At 41.1% G+C, this 19,765-nt stretch overlaps 1 protein-coding gene across 1 annotated transcript in view; it reads right to left on the bottom strand.

Annotated features, from left to right (window-relative positions):
* The window catches only part of ABCC4 (ATP binding cassette subfamily C member 4 (PEL blood group)), a 246,481-nt gene that overhangs the window by 68,791 nt on the left and 157,925 nt on the right, over positions 1-19,765 (bottom strand). The window lies entirely within an intron of this gene.

The raw sequence follows: 19,765 nt of genomic DNA on the forward strand, positions 1-19,765 counted from the left end.
TTGGATGTTTTTGTATCCACACCAGCTCTTAATCCTGAGTCAGAGCTAACGCCACTGAAAAGTGAACGGGTGGTGTTAGGCTTACAATTAACCAACACAATAGAAAGCATTAGGAAAACACAGTGCACTTCTTCCCTTTTTCTTTTTTCTTTTTTTTTTTTTTTTACCTTCAGCATATCTCCCTTGTCAATAGCTTCCTTTCTACCTTTTCTTACTGTTAGAGCTTATTTTGAAATTCAAGGATGGAGACCAATTATATGCTACTTTTAAAAGGCACACCTTAAAAATAAAGGTGGAATGAAAAGGTTGGAAAATGGTATACCATGAAAACACTAACCTAAAGAAAGCTGGAGTATCTATCTATACCACACTAAACAGAAACGTTTAAGTTAGGATGCATTCCTAGAAATGAAGGAAAACATTTCAGAAGAATAATTGGTCAATTTATCTATAAGATACGTTAAAAAAAATAAACCTAAATTTATATACACCTAATAACATAGCTCCAAAATATATAAAGTAAAATCTGACAGAACCCAGGAGAAACAGACAAATCCATAACCATAGTGGGGGATTTTAACCAACTTATTTATCTGCTGATAGAATAAGCAGATAAAAATAAAAATATAGAAGATGTGAAACATGAACAAACTTGACCTGACTGAGATACAATACTGCAGCCAATAACTGTACAATACATCCTTTTCAACTAAATAATATACTATGCTATAAAGCAAATATCAACAAACTTCAAGCCAGAAATTATACAGAATATATTTTGAACTAAATGTATTTAATTAAAAAAATCCATTACCTAAATATAACCAGAAAGTCACTAAACATTTGGAAATTCAGTAATACACTTCCCTAACATCTGGTTCAAAAAAATTATAATAAAATTAAAAAGTATCTTGATATAAAAGAAAATAAAAATCTGCTAATATTAAAATTGGAGGTCTGCAACTAAAGCTGTGGTTAGGGTAAATTTCTACCTTTAAATTTTTTTTTTTAAAGAAGGACTACAGGGGATACATGGGAAATCGCTATCTTTCTCTTATATTTGCTGTGAACCTAAAACTGCTCTAAAAAAAAAATAAAGCCTTATCAAAGGGAAAAAAAAAAAGTCCAGAAGTCAAGGGTTTAAGAGGTATCTTAAGAAAAACAGCAGCATATTAAACTAAAGTATACAGAAGAATGAAAGAGAAAAGTAGACATTAATGAAACAGAAAACTAACTTCCTAGGAGAAAAATCAACAAACCCAAAGCTTGACTCTTTAAAAAGCACCAATGAAATTAATACACCCCTACCAAGACTGATCAAGAAAAAAAAGAGGGGAAAACTACCATTATCATGAATTAAAAGGGGATAACACAGCACAGGTATTTAAAAGAGCATAAAATAAACATTGTACTGATAAATTTTTAAAAGAATTTTTTAAGACCGCTCCACGCTGGGCAACGTGGCACCCAAACTCATGACCCCAAGATCAAGACCTGAGCAGAGATCAAGAGTCCAATGCTCAACCAAGTCACCCAGGCACCCCTAAATTACAAAGTTTATAATGCAAAGGAAAAATTTCTTGAAAAATTATGTACAGACTGACATAAGAAGAGAAAATCTGAATAATTCTGTATCAATTTAAAAATCTGAATGCATAATTTTATAATTTCCCATGGAAGTTTTAGGCCCAGATGGCTTCACAAGTAGATTATGCAAAAAAATTATACCGAATTCTTCCAGAGAATTTGGTCCACGTTCATCATGATATAAAAACTACACAAAGAGGGGCGTCTGGGTGGCTGAGTCAGTTAAGCATCCGACTCTTGATCTTGGCTCAGGTCATGATGTCAGGTCATGAGACTGAGCCCCTGTGTTGGGCGTGGAGTCTGCTTAAGATTCTCTCTCTCTGTCTCTCCCTCTACCTCTCCCCGCCCACCCTGGGTGCATGCATGTGCTCTCTCAAAACAAATAAACAAATAAAAAACCCATATACACACAAAGAAATTTTTAAAAAAGAAAAATTATAAAACAAACTGCCCTGGGAACACTAAACAACATACCAATAAATTCAATCTAACAATATAAAAAGGATGCTCATGGATGTCACAATCAAACTGGTCTAGGCAAGCCAGAAATCCACAGGTCAGGAGGTTAGAAAGATGAGCTGGGACTCTTGGGTAGGAGATGATAGTGTTATCCACAGGCAGAATTTGTTTTTCCTCAGGGAAGCTTTAGCTCCCAAGGCCTTTCAACTAACTGAAGCAGGCCCACACAGACTGGCGAAAATAATCTTCCTTAAAGTCAACTGATTATGGACTCCAATCACATCCACTGCAACCCTCAGATTACTTTCTGATTGAATAACTGAGGACTGTACCTTAGCCAAGTAGACACCCAAAACTGACCATCAAGAAGAGGAAATACTTCCCATTTTGTTTTTATAAGGCCCATATAACTCTGATACCAAAAGCTGACAAAATATCTCAGGGAAAAGCAAATTGCTGGCCAGTATCCCTCACGAACAATAGATACAGTAATTCTTGACAAAGTATTAATAAATTGAATGTAGTGATACATGAATAAAATATGACAAGATGACCAAGTGGTGTTTATTCCAGGAATGTAAGGTTAATTTAACCTGTAAATATCAACTGGTATAAAGTATCATGTTAAAAGAGTAAAGGCGAATAATCATATATCTGAAGAGATGTAGAAAAAATATTTGTCGAAATTCAACATCTATTCTTTAAAAAAAGTAAGAAGTAAAAACTCTCACCAAATGAGGAATTTTAAAAAAACTTTTAAAATCTGGTAACAGACATCTACCCCCAAAATTGCAGTTAACATCATTCTTAAGGGAAAAATATTAAAAGATTTGCTTTAAGATTATGAGACAATCTTATCTCATCATTTCTATTCAACATTGTACTGAAGCTCTAGCTCTCCATCCACAGCAGTAAGTTAAGAAAAGGCAAAACAAGTCATATATTTTAAATAAAGAGGTAAAACTATCATTATGAACAGCTGACATGATTGTTTAAGTAGAAAATTCTACAGAAAACAAAACAAAACAAACACCAACTCCAGGAAATGCAAAATGAGCTCACAAGTTCAACGATACAATGCCGATTTACATAAATCAGCTGTATTTCTGTACACTAGCAACAAGCAATTGGAAAATGATATTAAAAACAATCCCATAAGTAGAATTAAAAAACATCAACTAATCAGGAATAAATTTAACCAGGAGTGCAAAATTTTTATACAAAAATCTACAAAACACTTCTAAAATTAAAGAAGACCTGTGTCAGAGGAGAGACAAACCACATTCATAACTGAAAGATTTAATATAGTCAAGATTCACAGACCCCTCAAATTCATCTACAGCTAAAAGGAAGTATCAAAATCCCAGCAGGCTTATTAAAAAAAACAAATCGAAAGGCTTCTAAAATTTATATGTAAAGGGGCGCCTGGGTGGCTCAGTCATTTGGCGTCTGCCTTCGGCTCAGGTCATGATCCCAGGGTCCTGGGATCGAGCCCTGCATTGGGCTCCCTGCTGGGCGGGAAGCCTGCTTCTCCCTGTGCCTCTCCCCGCTTGTGTTCCCTCTCTCGCTGTGTGTCTCTCTCTGTCAAATAAATAAATAAAATCTTTAAAAAAAAAAAAAGGATCTAGAATGATCAAAACAATCTTGACAAAGCAGTACAAAGTTACTAAATTTCAAGTCTTACTAAAAGGTACAATAACCACAACTGCAGTGTGGGTGTAAGGACAGATAAACAGATCAGTGGAACAAAATAGAGAGACAGACTTGCTCACAAACAGTCAAATGATTTTTAACCAAGGTGCCAAGTCAGTTAAATTCATAAAAGTCTTAACAAATGTGAATAAAATAACCGGGGAGAAACAAACAAGCAAACAAAAATGAACCTCATTTGATACACAAAAATTAATACCAAAGCCTCAATTTTTAAAAAGGTAGAACAAGAAAGTTTCTTCACACCCCTTAAAGATACAAAAAGATTTCTTAGGACACAAAAAACACGGACTACAAAACAGAGGGGAAAAGGCAAAAACATCAACTTCAACAAAATTAAAACTTGTTCTTCGTTAACAATATAAAGAGGCAAACCACAGACTGGAAGAAAAGTATTCAAAAAAGGCCCAGATTAAACTAGCATTTAAAAAAAAACTAGTATTAAGAAATATATACGGGGGAGGTCGGCACCTGGGTGGCTCAGTTGGTTAAGCGTCTGCCTTCAGCTCAGGTCATGATCCCAGGATCCTGGGATCGAGCCCCGCATTGGGCTCCCTGCTTGGCGGGAAGCCTGCTTCTCCCTCTGCCACTCCCCCTGCTTGTGTTCCCTCTCTTGTCATCTCTCTCTGTGTCAAATAAATAAATTCAAAAATCTTAAAAAAAAAAAAAACATAAAAAAATATATATATATGGGCAGCTGGGTGACTCAGTGGGTTAAGCGTCCAACTCTTGATTTCAGCTCAGGTTTGATCTCAGGGCTGTGGGATGGAGCCCCATGAAGGACTCCATGCTGGATGTGGACCCTGCTTGAGATTCTCTTTCTCTCCCTCTCCCTCTGCCCCTCCCCACTACCCCCACAACCTCACAAGGTGCTCTAAATAAGTACATAAATAAAATATAAATATAAATATATATATAAATTCCTGTAAATCAAGAATAAAAAGAATTTTTTTTAAAGTTTAAAAAATCTGCAAGAGATCTGAAACAACAGATCACAAAAGAAGATACCTGAATGGCCAATAAGCATGCATGAAAAGGAGCTCAGTATCAATCATCAGGGAAGTACGAATTAAAACCACAATGACACCAATCTCCACTAGAAAGGCTAAAAGCAAAAAGGTTGATAATAGGAACTGTTGCAAACATATAGAGCAGTTCCAACAGCCCCACACTGCTGATGAGTGTATAAAATGTTGCAACTATTCTTGAAAACCTTTATGGTAATTTTTTTTAAGTTAACATACACATACCTTATGACCTAGCGATTTCATTTCTAGGTGTTTTACCTAAAATAAATGAAAACACATGACCACATCAATACTTGTGCAAGAAGGTTCTTTGCTAAAAACTGTTAACAGCCTAAACGTTCATCAAGTAGGGAATAAACAAATTGTGAAATCTTCATTCAGTGGAATATCACTCAAGGAAAAAAAAAATGAATCATGCAACATGCAACAGGGATGGATCGCAAAAAGATGCTGAGAAAAAGGCGGCAGCCACAGAAAAACATGTACTATATTGATTCCATTTACGTGTATGTAAAGCCCAAAAATAAGAATACGGATTCTATGTCAGTGGAAATCCGGGAGAGTTGCGGGGGTCTGGAAATTAACTACAAAGGGGCAAGAGAGACGGTCTGAGGGGATGGGAAGCTTCTACAACTTATTTCGGGTAGTCTGTCCCAGGGAGGCACACAATTATCAGAACTCCTCAAACTACTGAAAAAAAATTCTATTGTGTATAAACAATACCTCAATAAAAATATCAACAGGCTAAAAAAAAGATTATGACACAGAATTCCTTTCCCATTCCTTTGGTCATGCTCGGGCAGGTGTTGGTAACATGTGAATACACAGCCATAATGTCACATGGTGATTTCCTGGGGAGCCCTGTGGGGAGGGAAGGAGAAGGCACAGGTGAGGGATACTGGTAGCCAGCCTGCGTGCCTCAGACAAAAAATGGCTCCTGAGCTGGGTCTGGCATATCTGCCATGGAGTGCTAGCCCTCAGTTTCAACACCAGAGATGTTCTTATCTCCTTCGTGACTCAAGGCAAATGCCAATCAGAGAACACTAAATCAATGAACCCACAGAAAGGGCTCCAAGAAACAAGTGAGTCATGAAACTCAGCCGCAAAAGACAATATAGACTACACTGAATCATGTTCCACATCAGCCTTGAGAGAGAGATCCATACAGAAAATAACAAGTGCAAGATTTTACTAAAACTGAAGCGAGTTCTCCAGCCCATCCCTTTCTTGTTCCTCTCATCCCAAAAACTCATAAAGTAGCTAGAACTGAAGGAATGTAGTCAAGAACAGCATATGGAGACTCTAAAGGTCCTCGAGCTAAGTAAATATGTAGCCACTTTCCTCTCCCTAGCAACAACTGCCCATTTAATCATCCCTAAAGATGCAAGATGGCAAGGCGAGAGAGCCCGGGGAGAGGCCACTGTTTGTTCTGCAATGGACATCATCCAATAATGTCGTAACGTAGAGTTCTATGCTCTGCACAATACCACCATGCTTGATTAAAAATTAGATCCGTATTTTTTTTTCTTTAGGTCTTAATTAGCTTCTTCATAAACTACAAACATTATCACTGGAGACACATGCTGGGACAGACAAATTAGACACTCATTGCCAGACTGAGAGGGTCCCCGGTGATTAACTGTCACGATGCTGAAGTTGATGGTGCCGCTTTTCTAATTGTGCTAACCGTTATGGGCTGGGGAAATACCAACCGTCTCATCTTTCATTAAAAAAAAAAAAAAAAAAAAAAAGACAGGTAAAGGAATCACATGAGTGGGCTTGTGTGAATCCTATCACCCCGATCTCAGAAACCTAAGGGTCAAGTGTTTGTAAATATTTCCAGGAACTCAGATCACCAGTTCTCCCTTCTCTTAACAAGGAAACCCATTTTAACTTGGCAGTTTGCACGAATCATTCATTATCGCCGGGACTGGCACTTTTCTGGGATCCTCCATCCTTGCCACGGCTCTGGCTACAACGCTTTTTGTTGATTTTAAAAGCGTGAAAGCACTGTGGTTCCGTTAAAACGGAGGAGTTTACTTTTAAAGAGTCGGTAAAACAGAGACCTTCCAAACGAGGGCAAGGCAGCCTAACCAACCATCTCCTTTGTCCAATGGGGATTTCAGGGCGGGAGTGGGGGAAGGGGTCAACACACCATAGAAATCTCAAAATGACAACGTCATTGTTCGGTGAAAGAGGCTGGAATGCTTTCTACACACTTTCCCTGACATCTCTACACAATGCAATGCAAGGGTCAGTGGTACTGAGACAAGGAAAGGCAGATCCACTCTTTTGCGTCTATGAAAGCAAGTGACCCAACCTATTGTACCCAAGTCTTAGGCTGGCTTTGTTCTCAATATCCAGATGCAGCAGGTTTTTCTTCCGCACCCCCCCTCTGGAAAGAAATGACTGCAGACACCTCCTTCACATTTTCTTTTTTCTCAGGCATTTTCACTTCATAAAGCTGCAGTCAATGTGTTTTGTGTGTGGTGAGGAGGGAATGACACGTTCCATGGTGGTCCCCACCACGGCCTGCATTGGTGGTTCAAGTGGCCTCAGGATTAGCCTTTGTGCTCCGTGAAAGGATATGAAAAGTCAGTTATTTAAGCTCAGTCAAGCTGTTGATTTTTTTTTCTTTCTTTTCTTGGATGAGGGGTGTGTGGGGAAGAAAGGTTTTGCAATTCAGTTTTCCTCAATAAATTACAGCATTTTGCTGAGGGCAGCTGTGTGCAAGTTCACATGCTCGAGGAGACCCACATTTTTTTTTTTTTTTAATTAGAATGCTTAAGTCGAACTTCCGGCATCTTACCTTCCTTTTGACTTGTTTTGCTAGTAGAAAGACTTCTTGGAGGTGATCACTGTTTCAGGTCATGGATTCTAAATAATTGAGCATCCTGACTCAAATAATTATCGGTGGGGTGGGGTGGGGAGGGGCTTCCAGAAATTGCCTTAAGTTTGTTAATATGAAATATGTAGTGTTCAATAGTCCCTTTTGAAATTCACTGATTGTGACTCCGTGAGTCTACATGCAAAAATAGCCATTAAAATCTTCGGGGCGCTCAGACTTAGAATCTGTGATACCAGCTCATGTGGTGATGCTCACGGGCCCCACAGCTCTGTGCCAATTCCTCTGATGTAACATAATGCTATTACCAAAGTATTCCTCCTACTTAAAAAGAAACGTAGCACTTTAAAAAATAACAACCCATTATTTAGTGCTTAACATGCACTTAGATGTTATGCTAAGAAGTTTATTAAAAATATTTCTTTCTGTCTTCACAATAACCCTTGAGAAGTAATACCACTGTGTCTATCTCACAAATAAGGGACGTGCGGCTCTCTGAGGCAGGGACAGGGAGAGGCAGAGCTAGGGTTAAACTCAAAGGCAGGCTTGGGGGCGGCGACTCCCGCTGTACCCACTCCACATTTTAAAGCTATTTACATTATAAATGATACCCACTAACATATAATCATATTGGCAGCAGCATAGTCAACCCTCACACCACGAAAACAGAAGCTTTTCCTACAGAACCCAGAGCAACGGCAAGAACCATCTGCAGGGTTCCTCCATCCTCAGGTACAATCACACTAAATAGATACATAAATTTGTTTTTTTTATGCGGCCTTCCTTCTTCTTCTGGAACTGTGAGTGGTTCCAACTTGGCCATCAACTAAAATCTGGCTAGAGAGGCCACGTCCCCGGTACCTAGAGGAGCTGCTGTACACAATGGCATACAGACTCAGGACTGCGCCACTGCTGGGATATGGCCTTTGAAGGACATCGCTTGGGGCAGGGACAACTCTTCCACAGTGTGGACACACTAATCAGAAGCAAGGGTTTACATCAGCCACACCTGGCATCACCACCCAGATGTCTCAAAGAGAAACTTGGCCAAACCAGTGCCTCTTCCTGTCCCCTATGTTGGCAAAACCCGCCAACACGGTGGTGTCTTCTCCGTCTCCGCGGCTTTCTACCAATACTCCAAACCCGAATCCCTGTGCTGGAGATGCGGGTCTCCCTGTCATCTGCCTCCTCTGTACCTACCCAGCTTTATCTCCTCTGATGCCGGATCTCAGACTTCATATTCTGGCGTCCCTGCAAACTTCCTGTGCTCTCCTTGGCTTCCTGTCGTTGGAGTCGGCTTCTCCCAGACATGAGGCTCAGAGGTCACCGGGAAGCCACCTTCAACTTCCCCGGGCAGGGGTTACAGAGATGCCCCAAGTGCTACAACTTGAACTAATAGTTGGCCAACTCGTAAATAAATAATACAAAATCTTAAAGTTTTGGTTTAATTTAAAACCATGTACAGATCTGGTATTAGGGTGTCTCGTGGTCTTTCCTACATCAATCACCCCGTAATGCAGCACCTGGGACTTCGGAGACTCTTGTGAGGCTCTTAGCACAGAATCCTCCTGTATTTCTGTAATCCCCCCACCCAGCTCACGTGTTGTCTCATCCATACCTAGATACTTAGCAATTTTTTTTTTTAAGTGGGGCTTTTACTAAGTCTTCCCAAAGCATTCCATTTGTCACACCTACTTTATCAGTTCACAGAGTGCCTACTGTCATTATAAAACAGCAAGAGGGCAAGGAGCAGGAACGAGTCTAGGGATAATCAGGACGCACTCCGGAGAAAGACAACAAGGCCAAAGAACGGAGCAGAGAGCATGCGTACACGAGAGAGAGCCACTAAATCTCATTTTACAGCAAGGACAGAGAGCACCACGAGATGTGGGGGTAGGAGAAAATGGAGAAATGGCTTAAACACCAAAAACAGGGGCTGCCTCTGCCATCCGATCTAGAGCACTCGTGAGTGAAGGAATAAAAAAAACAAGGAAAGGCTAATAGTTACCTCTGGAGGGTCAAGGGCAGGTTTAGAGTTAATGTCTTAACTTCCAGTGTCACTCTGCATGTTTCGCTAACTTCATCCATAATTCTCCTGAAGGCGACCACCTCGGAGAATGCATCAGATCATGAAACGCGATCAGGTTCCCAGGCAACGTGGGGCCCTGGCATCGCGTGCGGTACACCGAACCGAAATGGGGGAAGCCGAACCAGAAGGCCAGGGAAGCCTCACTGAAGACCAGCATGGAACCCGATGGCCTGCTGCCCAATCCTGAGACGCCATGTGGATGCTGGCTGGAACCAGCAAGGCAGAAGGAGGAGGAAGTCCTCGGCCATAGGAACTTTCCCCCATGACCACAAAGAGGAGAGAGAAATCTGAAACACTAAGATCCTTTACAGAAGCAGCCAAGGGCACACTTCACGGGCAACCACTGTGCCCATGCAACAGAAACCACATCATCAACCTTGCTGATTTTCAGTAAAATCCACCAAAACGGGGATAACATTTTCTAGAAAGAAAGAGGCACACACATTCTAGTTTCCCTTAAAATTACGTGGTGAGCAGCCACTTACCTGCTCAAAGACCTTGGGTGGGACCAACAGTTTATAGGTTCAAATCTAAATTCCTCAGACAAGTTTGCAAGGCCATCTCAAAATGCAGACCATGATTCACACAGAGCCCTACATAAAACCCTCTGTTCCAGCCACAAACATGATTTTCCTTGCTTTACAGTTTAAGATGTGCAGCAAGCTACTTGGTTTGAAAGGGTCACATATCAACGATGTAATTGCTCCTTGACGGTACATATGTATTTATGTCTACACACGTCCACACACATATGCATATAAAAAACACTGACAAGCTCTGTTGTCTGAACTCAAGTACATCAGACTCCTATCTCCACAGAAAAGAATGTTAATGCTTACATTATAAAATCTTAAAATTCATTTTTTTAAAGATTTTATTTATTTTCTGAGAGCGAGAGAGAGATCGAGAGAGACCACAGAAGGGGAGGGAGAAGCAGACTCCCCACTGTGCAGGGAGCCCAACACGGGGCTCAATCCCAGAACCTTGAGATCATGACCTGAGCCAAAAGCAGACACTTAACCAACTGAGCCACCTAGGCATCTTTCAAATTTATTTTATTGACATTTTTTCATAGTATTCAAAATTTAAACTGCTACTTGGACATTTGTTTTAACTAAACCATAAAGTGTTTACTTTTGTTGTATGAATGATAAAGCTATTATACAGTTTATATATTATTTCCAGTATTTAACAATTTAACTGTTTACTATATTTGTACCACTGTCTATAAGAAATCCATTTCTAATGTCTAGTGTAGCGTAGAATCGCCTGTTCTTCATAGTTTTAAAGTTTCTATTTTTCAACAAAACTTCAGGAAATGTTCGTTTGTTTTCATCACAGCCAATTATTTGTCCTTGTTTACATGACTGTATATATCACGACCCAAACAAACATGCATCAAAATATGTATAAATATGGTATCTTCTACCACCTAGTGTGCACGCCTAAAAAACAGTCACAATTTCTCCCGTACTTGTATCTGAAATCAGACTTATCATAACACAAGCTATGGAATAAAGTTTTTGAAAATAGCAGTTCTTAGTCTGGACTTTACAACCAGCAAACATTTCAAAAAGCATTTATGGAGAAGAAAGGTGATTGGCCCACCTTTAATTCTAAAGGGGAAAAAAAGGCTAGTATTACAACTGCAAAAGGTTTATATCTCAAATACCATGGGATTATATTATATGAGCACTTCTACACTTGTTGGGGAGGCGGCGTAAGCACGAGATGACAAATAATTTCATTATTATTAGAGAGTCTACCTGGAATTTCCCTCAATGAGAATACTCCGATGTGATGGAGGGAAAGGGGCACCCTGCTTCTCTCTCATGAGCATACATGAGTATAACTTGAAAATATAAAAATAAAAGCTTCAAACTGATCACTTCCTAGCTGTGTGACCCTGAACAAATTATGTAATTATGTATCTATCATGAGTCTCAGTTCCCTCATCCGTGAGAAGAGCACAGTAGCTCTATGTACCTCCCGAGTCTCCAGAAAAATGGAGATTATACAAATAAAAGACTTGAAACAAGGCTTGGCACCCAGGAAGGAGTCACTCAACGTTAGCTAGGATGACTGTTATTTCCAGCGAATGCAGACTACGTGTCACCTTCTGCCTGACTTTAGATCTCCTGGCTAAGAGCCACGCCACTGTATTTAGAAAACAAGATATCCTAAAAGAGAAAAACAGAAAATTCAGCTTTGCAAAAAAAAAAAAAAAAAAAACCTACATCATCCTTATTTTTTCATGTTAACTCAGCTGGGGGCACCCTGGCGCTTGAGAGCCACTGCCCTAGAAAGGGTAGGTTGTTGGAAGGACAAGAGATCCACGGTGACTGCAGAGAACCACCTTCCTATCCGGGGACCGACAATACAGCGACTGACAAAACCGAAGCACCAAGTTCGGATCTGCCTCGGTTTCTGAAGCTGCGCTATGGGGGAGGGGATGCCAAGCAATACAGCCCCAGAGCCTTGCCTTTAAGGGATTATGCATATATTGAGGACTTAAAACACTTAAAATTCTTTTAGCCCTATGATTAGTGTCAAATAGACATTTTTCTCAATCTGAAATGCGAGCATGATGGTCCCTCCTCTGTTTAAAATATTCCAGTGGTTTCCCACTGTATCCAGAGGAGAAGCTGAAGCCCTTAGCCTATGTGGTCCACTTCTGCCTATGCCTCAAGCTACCTCTTGCCCAGCTCTCCTCTCTGTTCACCGCCGGCTTTCCCTCTCCCTGGGAACCTACCACTTTGTTCCCATCTTGAGCATCTGCACCTGTTCCTTTTCCTGAGCATGCTCTCCCACCCGTCACCACCTGTGTCCAGGTCTTTTCTGCATGGCTGCTTCCTTCCTATTTTTCTAAACTCAAACATCACCGCGCCCTTGATCACCATGTTTCATTCAAGCACTCCCTGAAGTCATCTGCAAACACTTTCCTTAATGCACTAGGTTACTGGAATTGCCTTAATAGATTTCCCTGTTTCCCATCTGTCTTCTGCACTGGAATGTAAATTTCTGGAGGTCAATGCCTAGTTCTACACACCAAATCCTAGGAAAAGTGCCTGGCACGTAAGAAATGCTTAATGTTGCCTGATTGGTTGAAATAAGAGTGCTCCTGGCCTTTGCATACGGCACAGGGATGGTTTTATTGCAGAATAGCGTGCTCAAGGAAAGTTTCACTAATGGGAAGAAAGACTTCTACGGGTCCTTGAAGAATGAAGAGGGGGTCCACTGGGGGTTGGGCCAAAGGGGTGTGTGTAACACGCAGAAGAGTCTCAGTGATCCGTCCCACAGGCACGTCAAGTTTCCTTCCAGGAGCTGTAGAGAGATTAAACTTAAGGGCTGGGAAATCTGAATTTTACTCTCTAGGCCTGAGCTCCTTTGCAATACAAATCACCGGCAACCAAAGCACGACAAACCATTTAGATATATATTTTAAGACAGGGCTGCTGTGGTGAGGAAAGGGTGTGAGTCCCTGTTCCTGTGGTGGGGACGGTGGTGTAGCCGGTCTGGTAGGAAGATGGAATCTGCTTATCCCTTGAACAGTCTCAGCCTGTTAGGACATACTAGAGTCTCTGGTTCAGAGAAGAAAACAAATTAAGTTTGAAAATAAGCAAAGAGACTGGCATTTGAAAGCAAAGAACAAAGGTATCTGCTGATCTCAGAGGATCATGGGCAGGTTAATCTATGCACCGCAGTATTCATGAGGCAAAGACAGAAGAAACAAAGACACAATAAAAGGCAGGTCTTTTTTATAATTACAAAATGTTAAATAAATTATCTAAGCTCTCATTGAAGGGAATGAGGAGTTAGCTGAGGAAAAGGATATGGAATAAACCCTTTAAAGTAATAAAAATCATTTAAAATGATCAAGTATCTTTCAAGGCTTATCAGATACACCAAGGATGAACAGAATCGTCAGAAGTTGAATACACTTGGCACCAACTTTATCCTTGAAAACAAAGCTAAGCAACTCCCCTCAAATTCTTTCCCCTTCCTGAGCCTACTCTCAGGACTACTCAGGTTCCAGAAGCATTTCCTCAATGCTCAGCTGACCTCCTCAGTCCTAACAACTTGCCTCCTAGGACTTCCTCTGGGGCACTCTGCAAAATTAGCATCCCAAACTTGGCAAAGGATGAACTTCTGGAAGACTCCTTCTCCCGGGGGTGGCTGGGGGCTGGAGACCCGAAGGGGACCCTACTTACCATTAGAGTCAGGACCTGGACTCTAATCCCTGCTCATTGGGGGAGGGAGATACACCCCCCCCACAACGCCCCCAAAACACAAGCTATAAAACCCAAACCACCCGGCGACACACTGAGCAAACTCCTTCAAAGAATAGCTTGCTCTCATCCCAGCTGCCTCTACTCTGACTTTCGGCCTCCGCAGTCTGGATTCCTTCTATCCGAAACCTGCTCCGGCTGCTCACTGGACCGCTCACCGTCAAATCCAACCGACAGCTTTCTGCTTCCTCACCCCTGCTTTGCATTTCACACACCTGTCCTCCTTTGGTTTTGCAGCCCCGATTTCCCTCCTCTCTTCCTTGCCATTCTTCCAGGTCTCATCTGCTTGCCTGCTCTTCTCTCTTCTCTTTCAATATCAAGACTTCTTTTTTAAAGCTCTGGTGTTGGGGCGCCTGGGTGGCTCAGTTGGTTAATCGACTGCCTTCGGCTCAGGTCATGATCCTGGAGTCCCGGGATCGAGTCCCACATCAGGCTCCCTGCTGAGCAGGGAGTCTGCTTCTCCCTCTGAACCTCTTGCCCCTCATGCTCTATCTCTCATTCTCTCTCTCTCTCTCAAATAAATAAATAAAATCTTTAAAAATAAATAAATAAATAAATAAATAAATAAATAAATAAAGCTCTGGTGTTGGCCCCTAAAAATGCTTCACTCTCTTTGGGCAATCTTACCCATCTTCCTACCATCAATGACTACCTGCTCCATAAAGAAGACGCAGGCTCTACGTCCATCCCAGGTCTCTCAAACACCAGGCTCACACTCCCAACCACCTGCAGGATGCCTCCACCGGGAGGTCCCAGAATGTCCCCAAGATAAGTGAACTGAAAATGGCAGACGGGGACAGGAAAGCAGACTTCTCTCACGCTAGAGCCTTAGCCGGTCTCCCATACAGTCTCCCTCCTTTTATAAGGTCACACAGAGTTGTCATTGCTGACCTTCTGTCTCTCCCAAGAGAGTGTGCCTCAAGGAAGACTGGGAATTAAACGTCATTCAGCTCCACAACCAAGCCCAGCAGGGGGCCTAAAAGACACGGTAAGTGCTTGATCAAATGAAGGAAGACACAGGCTCTCTCTCTCATCCCTCATCCTAGCACATGGTAGGATCAATAAAAGATGGGGTGGGAAAAGCAAAACAAAGACATGATATAGGAATGAGAAATACTGATAGAACTACAAGTCCAGGGGCGCCTGGGCGGCTCAGGCGTTGAGCGTCTGCCTTTGGCTCGGGTCATGGTCCCAGGGTCCTGGGATCGAGCCCCGCATCGGGCTCCCTGCTCGGCGGGAAGCCTGCTTCTCCCTCTCCCACTCCCCCTGCTTGTGTTCCCTCTCCCACTGTGTCTCTCTGTCAAATAAATAAATAAAATCTTAAAAAAAAAAAAAAGAACTACAAGTCTACACACCACAGGTACATTATAAAAAAAAAATGTCTCCCTTTTGGGAGAAATGTCAGGATTTTCCATTATGTATCTTGTTGCGAATATATTCACAAAACAACAGATCTGCACAAATATTAGAAATATGCCAGGGTCATTAAAATTAATCATTAAAATTCACTTCATTAAAACTTAAATATTATTAAAACATTACAAATATTACATCTGCATGGTACCTTTATTAATTAAATCAATCGTTGCTTTAACAAAATTAAAAGATGAGATTTAGGCTGCTGGGATTTGTGCTATGGTATTAGGAAGTCAGCCAAACATTTAAAACTGTGAATTTTAATTACTGTGCCTATATTTTTGTTTTTATCTTTGTTTACCCAAATATATCATGTTTTCAAGGCCAAAGTCCTATTCAAAGTATGCCCCCCACCATTGATTTCTCATGTCTGAGGTCCAGATGAAAATCGTGACACTATTTGTATTTTTCACCCCTATTTTCATAAAGATAGTTAGTTTTAACACGTGAAGAACTATATCCTAGTTTGATAGATGACTTGGTTTTAAAAATATCGTTAACGCTGTTCTGATTTTAAGAAAGCAAATAAACAAAACGTGTCTGAACACCGCCAATAAGCCAGATGTGCACTGCCAGCCACTGGCTAACTTCTCTGATAAGCCCAGGACAACCTTGAGGTAACCTGCAGACTGCTGTTATTCTGTATTGTATAAATTATTTATTTCCGAGGATATATTCAGAAATTTCCCTCGCTTCTGGCCCAGCCTTCCAAAACGCCTCACTGGTCAAAATTGATCTCTCTTGGGCGCCTGGGTGGCTCAGTTAGTTAAGCGACTGCCTTCGGCTCAGGTCATGATCCTGGAGTCCCAGGATCGAGTCCCGCATCGGGCTCCCTGCTCAGCAGGGAGTCTGCTTCTCCCTCTGACCCTCCCCCCTCTCATGCTCTCACTCTCTCTCTCTCTCATTCTCTCTCTCAAATAAATTTTTAAAAAAATCTTTTAAAAAAATTGATCTCTCTTCATTCACTACTGCTCCTCACCTGGGTGACCACAGGTTCCCAGACCCCACACATGAGCCCCAGGGCTCTGTGGGATTCCTCACTCTAACGCAGGACAACAGAAAATTGGACACATTTTCAAAATTCGCTGCGTCACAGTCTCCCATTAGCGGGATTAAGGGATAGCTAACTATCCAAAAAACAATACAAAACAAAACACCCATAAATATTTACATAAATACAAATCTCTTGTTGAAGTCCAAGGGACAGAGTTAGGTAAATACCCTCTACCAGGCCAGCATATCTGGTCAGAATTTTCTTATCCCAGTCATTTAGTCGCTGGAGTAATAAAATCTGCCCCTGATTTAGGGCTTGCTTCTACAGAGTATTAGCAACTCCAGGCATTATGGTTCCAATGGAAGATTCTGATCTCAAGTCTCTCCTCAAATTTCTCAGCATCAGACTCAATTGGAAAAACAATTAAGTTCTAACCCAGTGGTTCACATTTCCAAACTCTTACTTACAAAACCGACAAAACTATCATTGTCTTACAGAAAAAGCAATCAAACGTGCATAATCTGGATTAAAAAGTTCACATGGATAAAGGTAATCACATTATTTCTATATCTATTTGATTTTAACTCTCCCCAAAATGCATGACCACAGGCATATCTTTAGTAAGGAGAAAAAAAACCACACATGACAGTCTTAACTTGAATATTCTGATAAGTGGAAAACTTAACTCCCTCTTCACGAAGGTATCTAAGCTTTGGATTTCGGTTTGCGTTCCACTTGTTACTATATAAATCCCGCCAAGTTCTTTCTGACTCAGGAATACTAGATATAAAGGATTGGGAAGAACCACACCTCCTACCTTTGGTCACCCCAAAGGTAACTTCTTGATAAGGAAATTCCCGGTCCTTTTAAAACGCAACCATTTCAATTAAACTCACCTGTTAGGTTTGGAAAGCCTCAAGTTCTGTGAGCTTCTCTGAGCATAGGAGGAGCTGCTGGAGACCCAAAGAACCTGAATCTGAGACATTACACCTGGGGGCCTCCCGATGACAGCAGCAGGTTTTGCTCTTGAATCAGAAACAAAGCCAACAAGGGAATGTTCTATAGTCTCGATACTGAAAGGCGCTGACAAAATGCTTGAGAAGAGCTCATGAACTGGACTCAAGGTCTGAAAATCCTTCCCATTTCAGATTCCCGCATAATGGGGAAGGTGCTGTTGTTCGCACAGGTAATAGTCATGATACCTGCATGTTTTCTCGGACTAGTTAAAAGTCTCAAATGTATTAAAGGACTGAGTCCAAGTAGGTAAAATTTCCTTTAAAAAACTAACACCCACCCACCTATAAAAAAGGCAAACAAAAACTAGATCAAGTACTTAAGTAAAGCCATGAGGTGAGTCAAGCTGATTGTCATTTTGACCTTGCTTTGCTTTAATTCAGGAGCCTATTTAGAAATGTAACAAGCAACCCTCTTCATTCGGCTCAGCTAGCAGAGCTAATAGGCTTCTAATTAATTTCCAGAAGATTGCTGTTATAACTAACAGGTTTTAAACATTTGGTTGATTGGGGAAAATGAATTGAATATAATGTATTTGATTTGGAAAATTAGTTTTCATTCTATGTGCTTACCATAATAGTGTTTATTTTAAGTTTACATGATTCCATTAAGAGTCCCAGAACACCACCAGGTTGTTTTTAGCCTTAACAGTGTCCTATCCAACTTAAAAAAAAATCAATTTACATTTTTACTTTTGTTGCCCTTTATTTGAGGGCAGGTTAAATTCATTTTTGTGGCTTTAATAAAAATCTTCGCTTGCTAATATAGCAAGAGGACCAAATACTTCAAAATGATCCCAGTGATACCTCAGTCAAAAGCCTACTCATCGCATGCAAATCCTCGAGGGAAAGGCTTCTACATACAAAGTAAGATGAACCAGTTACTGCATTGTTTATGAAGTCTCCCTTGATTCCTCCTGACAACCATTTAAACAACGACTGTTGGGAAATGTCCCTCAAAGAATCAACAACAATGGCAGGGATCAGAACTTTTCTATTTAGCTAATACTATTTTTAAAAGGAGAAAATATTTCTTCCTGAAGGCTTTATGAGAAGCCTTATTCAAGACACCTGCAAACAAAACAAGTGACAATAGATCTTTATCATAATTGATAACTGAGTTATCCTTGAGACAAAACTCCTTTCTTGGAGACAATAACATCGAGATTTACCTCGGCTATTAGAGTCAAGAAATCAGCTAATTGGGACTGCCGGTGATAAGTCTCACCAAGATTAAGTGAGCAGGTAATAAAAAGGCCCTGTCTCTCGGTAAAAGAGAAGTACAGAGAGACTAGAATTTTCTCTCTCAGGCTGCTGAGAATGTTTTATAATGAACTCAGGTAGCATCTATCCCTGTGTCTCCATACATCATGCAAAACTAGGTGGGCGATGGGGCGCCTGGGTGGCTCAGCCGTTAAGCGTCTGCCTTTGGCTCAGGTCATGATCCAGGGTCCTGGGATCGAGCCCCGCATCAGGCTCCCTGCTCCGCGGGAAGCCAGCTTCTCCCTCTCCCGCTCCCCCTGCTTGTGTTCCCCTCTCCTGCTGTGTCTCTCTCTGTCAAATTAAAAAAAAAAAAACAAAAACAAACCTAGGTGGGCGATTCTGACTAGGAGGGCTGATTATGTGCCGAGCACACAGTGGGCCAGCCAGCTTAAGAAACTCAACCTCTGCCTAACTGCACTTGCAAAGAAAAATAACCTTTCCACAAATCTTCTCAATGTAATTAACAATCCCTGGGAAAATGTGACCCTGTTTTAGCGAAGAATTGCTTCTTGGGGATAAATTATATAGTAAAACCCAGCAGGACACATTTATAAAATAAGTCTGCAGGAGAGGGATGGAAAAATCAGAGCTCTTTGCTGTAAAAGTACTCTGCCTCCAAGTCTCGAGTCCCCATTTGGTTCACGTTGGTAACAGTGTGTGCCTTTGCCCGTAGGCTATACTGTTTGCAGTCAGATATTCATTGCTGCGTTTAGGAGTGACTCATAGAAATGCCTATGGTCATTTCAGGCCTATTAGTGATTTTTATAACAGCTAATTTTCCAAATTAAGTAATTCTGGCTCCTTTTTATAACAGTGGCTCCAGAAAAGTCCCTAAGTTTTGACTTGAAGTACATCTGGGCATTGAACAAAAGTGGAGGGGGGACGCGACCATCAGGATGAAGCCATGATTGCAGACCCCAGTGGCAGCATTTCGACTTCCTGGCCTTACAATGAGTTCATGATTACTTACGGAGAGTGAAACACAAGTTCAAGAAGTATTAGCGATAGCAGCAGTGATCTTAGAATATGTGCAGCTATTGATAAATGTATGTCATTTTCAAAAAAAAAAAAA

The sequence above is a fragment of the Eumetopias jubatus genome, unplaced genomic scaffold (genome assembly GCF_037043125.1).
Source record: "Eumetopias jubatus isolate StellerSeaLion01/CBP00866 unplaced genomic scaffold, mEumJub1_p1.0 scaffold_3, whole genome shotgun sequence".
In the NCBI taxonomy this organism is placed as follows: Eukaryota; Metazoa; Chordata; class Mammalia; order Carnivora; family Otariidae; genus Eumetopias; species Eumetopias jubatus.